This window comes from Acipenser ruthenus, chromosome 49 (assembly GCF_902713425.1).
Source record: "Acipenser ruthenus chromosome 49, fAciRut3.2 maternal haplotype, whole genome shotgun sequence".
NCBI classification, from domain to species: Eukaryota; Metazoa; Chordata; class Actinopteri; order Acipenseriformes; family Acipenseridae; genus Acipenser; species Acipenser ruthenus.
In genome coordinates this window covers 8265480-8271638 of record NC_081237.1, presented here as the reverse complement: position 1 = coordinate 8271638, position 6159 = coordinate 8265480, and positions in this window count along the sequence as shown.

Below are 6159 nucleotides of genomic sequence, written 5' to 3'. Positions count from 1 at the left end.
GCAATATATCTGCATATTTAAACAAAAAAACAAATAAAAAAAACAGGAAAAATTGCTTGCTGCGTCTTCAAGAGAATTGGAATCAGCTTCACAGTAAGACATCAGCCCAGAGAAACCCCTCCTCCCCACTTCCTCTCCCCTGGACTCAGTAATTACCATCGCTGCAGAGGAAGTCCTTACAAAGAGCTCTCCGAATCGAGACAGGCTAATCCCAAGCTAAAAGGACCTGTCTCTCCCTGGAGTGGCCTGGCAGGTGGCTTGTGTTAATGAGGTATTAGTGAGATACAACAGTACAGAAGCCTAACATGTTAACCAGGGCATTGCTTTTTATTAGCAGGGGTAAGCATTGGGGCAGCGTTTGATTATCTGGACTGGGATAATGGGACCCCCAGTGACCCCCAACCATTGTGTTAGCTGTTGGCGCGTATGGATTGTATGCGTTATTTGGAAGAACTGCAGGCACAGCATGAGCAAATGTCAGGCAAAGCTGCTGCAGCTCCAGCCCTGCCCTATATCCATATAAGACCTAGGGCAGTTAGCTGAGATTCTATGTGCGACGGGCCATGTTGTGTGATACACTGCCAGTCCTGTCCCCTGTGATGAGATTACAAGCTCTCAAACCCATATCAAATCTAACTGGAGGAGAGGTCATTTATTTTTTAAATAACCCCACCTCCGACAGCGTTAGGGTTCAACGATTCTCGGATGAAACGCCTAGCAGTAAGACAGCAGTGTGGAAACGGGGTCCCACTGCAGTGAGACCACCCTGCCAGAACGGAACCTGCGATCCAGCAAACCCTCCTGAAGGCACTTAGTGAAGTCGTCGCGAGGCAGGGCTGCCACTGCCTCTTTAGCGCTCTCAGAGAAGCTGTTTGCACTGCCAACTCATTAAAGGTAATTAACGCTTTTGGCACTCCAAGGGACAGGAAGAGCTGATAATTAAAGGGAAATGTGAATTAAAAAAAAAAAAGCTGCTGAATAGACCTGGAATCCACTCTGCAGCTAGCGGAGCTCGGGGGGGGGGGGGGTACAAACGAATGAATATGAAGTAATTAGGTAATGGAACATCACACAGGTCATACTCCGCATATGCACACCAATTTCAGTGATTGCTATTATGAAAACAGTGTGATAGCATGTGTGAACATTCATGTGCCTGTACAACTGTATATGTGTGTGTGTGTGTATATATATATACATATTTATATGGTTTCAAGTACAATACGCATGGCACGCATATCTGTCTCTGCATGATAATGCATTACAGCAGGTGCCAGAAATGTCACCATATTGTTCATTTACAGCTCTAGTGCATTATTTACCCCCCTCCACTGTTTCAGTGAATATTCTGCACATTCAAGAGAGTCTCACCACCCACTCAATCTGCTGCTGTCACTTGCATTTCACTCTCAGCCTCCCACACTTTCCCTTGCAGCAACCAGCGCTTCCCTTCAAATAATACACAACCCTCCCCCGTTTGTGTGGCCTGCCACAGCGCTGACCCTCTTTACCAGGACAGACTCGCAGCCACCAGTGAGAACGCTGTGGCAGGCTTACTGGCTACCTGTCTTCACGTGAGACAGTCTGTCTCCTGTGCCTTGCATGCCAGTGCTAGTAACGCAACACACAGCTTTGGGAATGGCTTCTTCAGCCAGGATCAATCACCTGGTCAAGAGGTTCCGTGCTGTTCTACATAGAACCCTGCAGTGTTCCGTGCTGTTCTACATAGAACCCTGCAGTGTTCCGTGCTGTTCTACATAGAACCCTGCAGTGTTCCGTGCTGTTCTACATAGAACCCTGCAGTGTTCCGTGCTGTTCTACATAGAACCCTGCAGTGTTCCGTGCTGTTCTACATAGAACCCTGCAGTGTTCCGTGCTGTTCTATATAGAACTCTGCAGATACCTCTGGCAAAGGGCTGCAAAATGACAGCAACTAACTACCGTTATTTTATCCCTGTGGAATTCTCAGCTATTAACAAAAGTTGTTTTTTTTGGATTCTACACAAACACCTTGTCGAAGCCAAAATGCAAGACGAGTTTAGTGCTGTAGCTGGCAGCGGCTGGAACTGAACTGAATACAGAGCATGTCAAAGTTATTTGCTGACTGCGCTTAACGGGGCCAGACAAAACTACTTGTACTGCAGCAAGTCTGAAAAGCAGTCCAGTTCAAAAGCTTGTGCTCCCCTTCAATGCTGCTTGTGATTCTCCTCTTCGAAAAGCTCGTGTTTTTTTTTTTTTGCCCCCGTTCGAGTTCAGCTAACAGTACCAATAATACCAGTACTAGAATTCATCCAAACACACACGACTTTTCAACAGCAATACTGAGCACCCCACCTCTCCCTGGTGCACAGCAAGCTGCCAGCTTCTGGTCTTGTATTGCAATAAACTGATGTGATCTGGCAGATTGATTTCACATCTCAACACTTTTGCAGTGGCACGCACTTCTAAGCAAATCTGCTTTTCGTGCGCTGTGCATTTTCAAATCTTCATGAAATCGCAGAGGGCCGTGCCATGCTCTTTAGTATGGTAAGATGAGCAGGGACTGAAGTAAAAGCAATTATTATTATTATTTTTTTTAATAAGACACAACACAAGTATAGGAACAAAATTTATTCCAATTTCAAACAGAGATTTTTTTTTTTTTTTTCAGGAGAAGGCTATGAAAATCATTTCCATGTATTTTTAATGAGGTTCAGGCAACAGTGGTTGAAATGAAACGAACAACAAAAAATAAAATGCCTGGCTGAACAATACTGTAACCTTACAGCCGCCCCCCCCCCCCTCCTGCCTCGGTTAAGCAGTACTATGGGTTCTAGGCCCCCTCCCAAAAACAAACAATACATGCAATTTTAAATGACACAATTGTTAAAAACAGCGGTATCTTTTTTTTCCTTTCTCTTTAATCTTAAATACAGAATAAAGTTGTCCTTTATTTTTGTTTAAAAATTGGACCTTAAAATACATTAGGTCGGTCTAATGATTTCCACAACATTGGCACTTGTATGAGTCTCGCACTACAAAGAAGGGAATTGGCACAGGTATTATTGTACAGAATTTACATTCGCTATACTTAAAAACAAAGAGGAGCACAGAAAGAGAATGAATACATGACTCTGGTTTGTATACAATCACTACACGATGGTCAACCTCGATCATTTAAAAAAAAAAAAAAAGGTTTTACTTCGGCACACGCCAGCTAGCTGGTTCCTACGTGACCGAGGTTACTGAAATGCTATTGTACTATAGAGAAGAAAAAAAAACACAACCCACAATGGCTTTGAGATTTGAGAGTGAGCGTGACTTTCTGCACTGGTGCCTCAAAGAACGTGCATCCTGGTACATTCCTATACATTGCACTGATCCATGCCCTTTGTGTTGCAATAGGAGCTGTAATTGCACAATATCTTAAAAAAAAAAAAGTCTGCTCTTTGCACTTACACTTTTAATGGTGAACAAAAAGCACGCCCCTTCCTAACTATATATGTATATGACGATTACAAAATGCAGCCCAGTAAACCAAAACAAACAAATGAAAAAAAATTCATCTTCAATGTACACACTGCTAATCTTAAAAACCTGTCCGCTTTCACATGTGTTTATTTAACAAAATGTTATTGGCAAGACATTTAATAAAATGGTACCAGGTGTTCAAGCACTAGCACCCTCCATTCATTCACTTATTTCAGGTATATATTTGGATATAATTAAATGTGGAGCCTTCCATTCTGCTTTCTTGGGCATTGGAGGGAGTTCTTTAGGAACACAGCACAAACAATCCTCCAATAGACTCCCTGCAACACTCTAAACCAATTTATCCTGCCCTCCTCCCACCCTACACCCCCACAGACTGATGCCAAACTCCTGACTCCTTTAAAACATAGTATTCTACCATGGAACACACATCACTGTGCACATGTCTATATTTCTGTTCAGGAACATGGAAATCGATAGAGCAGCAGTATTGAAACACAAGGAGGCAGACAGACAGACACTCCCAGGTAGTGAATGCTATGGATGACCATCATGAGGTGCCCTGTAGCAGGAGGGCGTGCGCGCGCGCGTGTGTGTGTGTGTGTGCATGCATGTATGTGTGTGTGATCAGCATCTCCGGGGGAGCGAGGGGCAGTGGTGTTGGTGCTTTCACACGGCCCGCACCGTGATGTTATGTCAGGATCTCAGCTCATTCCTCTGTTACAATGCAATGCAGCGTTAGCCCACAGAATGGATCTCTTGCAGCCAAGCACGTGCCCCTGCTTAAATAAGGCCATCGGAGCCCAGATTATGAACTGCCATGCAAACCCTCTGGGGCAACGTTAAACTACAAAAGACACAAACACTAATCTACCCCAGGTAACTGCAGGTGGTTCCGGGTCAGTGCTGCTCAGGGTCTGTGTTCATTTCATTTTATTAAACTCACTGAATCACTTCCAACGTCTGCCCTTTGTATGCATGTGCAGGTTTTTTTTTTTTTTTAAACTGGGAATCAAATTATCTTTATGGCCTAAAAGAACAAAACTGCTGATTTTACAAAACTCTCTCTCTCTCTCTCTAATTATAAAAAGAAATAATGAAACGCAACAATGAAAAAGATACGGCTGGGTATTGTTAGCACTCCCACACGGCCACTTCAGTGCAATTACCAGCCTGGCTTAAGAGGAGTGCTCACAACAATGCAGATTTACATAGATTTGTAAAGAGCATCGAGAGTGTGTGTGTGTGTGGAGGGGCTACAAGGCTTGTCTAAAAGCTTATTACCTATTCTACTTTTAAACACTGAAAATCTGACCTTCTCAAATCAGGAGAATTATTACTTTACAGCAAATCCTTAAAGAATATATTATATAAAAAAAATAAAAAAAATCTTTACTAAAATCGAGTAGCATCCGTTACAGCAAAAAAACAAAACCGAAAAAAAAAACACACAATCCAAATCTCTAGCCCCTCTACTCTCCCAGATCAATAACCCACAGCTCCAAAAAAAAAAAAGCAAAGCCCTTTACTTCACATGTCCTTTCTGGCACAGAGAATTTACTGGACTCCCAATGCGTAGGCAGTCTGAGCCATTCCTGGTTTTACCATGATCTTAAAAAGGCTTCAGGTTCATTCCAGATTTCCCTCCCTATGGTTTTGCCTGGTTAAAGTCACAGTAAAACCTGGAATGGCTCACACTGCTATGCAACGGGAGTCTTGTTTTTACCCCCTCCCCTGCAGGATGAGTCCTTGCTTCCATATTCCCCTATGATCACCTCCTCCACATGGCCCTGAACCTTTCCAAGAGACATTGGTGCAGATGTGTGACGGCAACACCAGGAGATGGGCAACACTTGTTACGCGTCAATTTCAGCTTCTCCGGCCTCAAAAATATTATAAAATCAAAGGAAACGGCACCAAAAGCCCAGAAGGATTCTCTCCTCATCAAGCATGCTCTTAAGAGTGGGAGTTCAAGTTACAAAGTGCAGGTGCTTAATTAAGTTTGGGAGTCTCTTTACTGCTGCATTGAAACGCTTTACCAGAAGCAAACCCAACTTGTGTAAAACAGTGCCCCCTACAGGATCACCAGGGAATATGTGTGCATGTGTTTTAGTGTATATAAACTATAGTCCGATCTATCATAATCCTAAAAAAAACAAAAGGCGGATTAACAGGTTCCTTGCAAAAACAGAAAAATGTGTTAATGCAGAGTTTAAAACCTCTTGGGCTAAACTTGCAAGACTGGTTCCTTCATCATGAATGTGTGTATATATATATATATATATATATATATATATATATATATATATATATATATATATATATATATATATATATATATATATATATATATATATATATATATAAAATGAGACACAACAAGGCCTGTACCCAGTCAGACACATTGCTGGGGCTTCATCACTTTAATAAAACATCTCTACCAGATAGAAATGGATGCAGGGAAAGTGGCTTTCTGCATATCTATACCTATCAATATCCACACACACACACACTGCATTACATTAGCTGTGAATCTGTATCTATCCATATCCACACACACACTGCATTACATTAGCTGTGAATCTGTATCTATCCACACACACACACACACTGCATTACATTAGCTGTGATGATGAAGGCTAGCTTGAGAGCTGTCAGGCCCTACAATAGAAGAGGGGTAATAAAGTA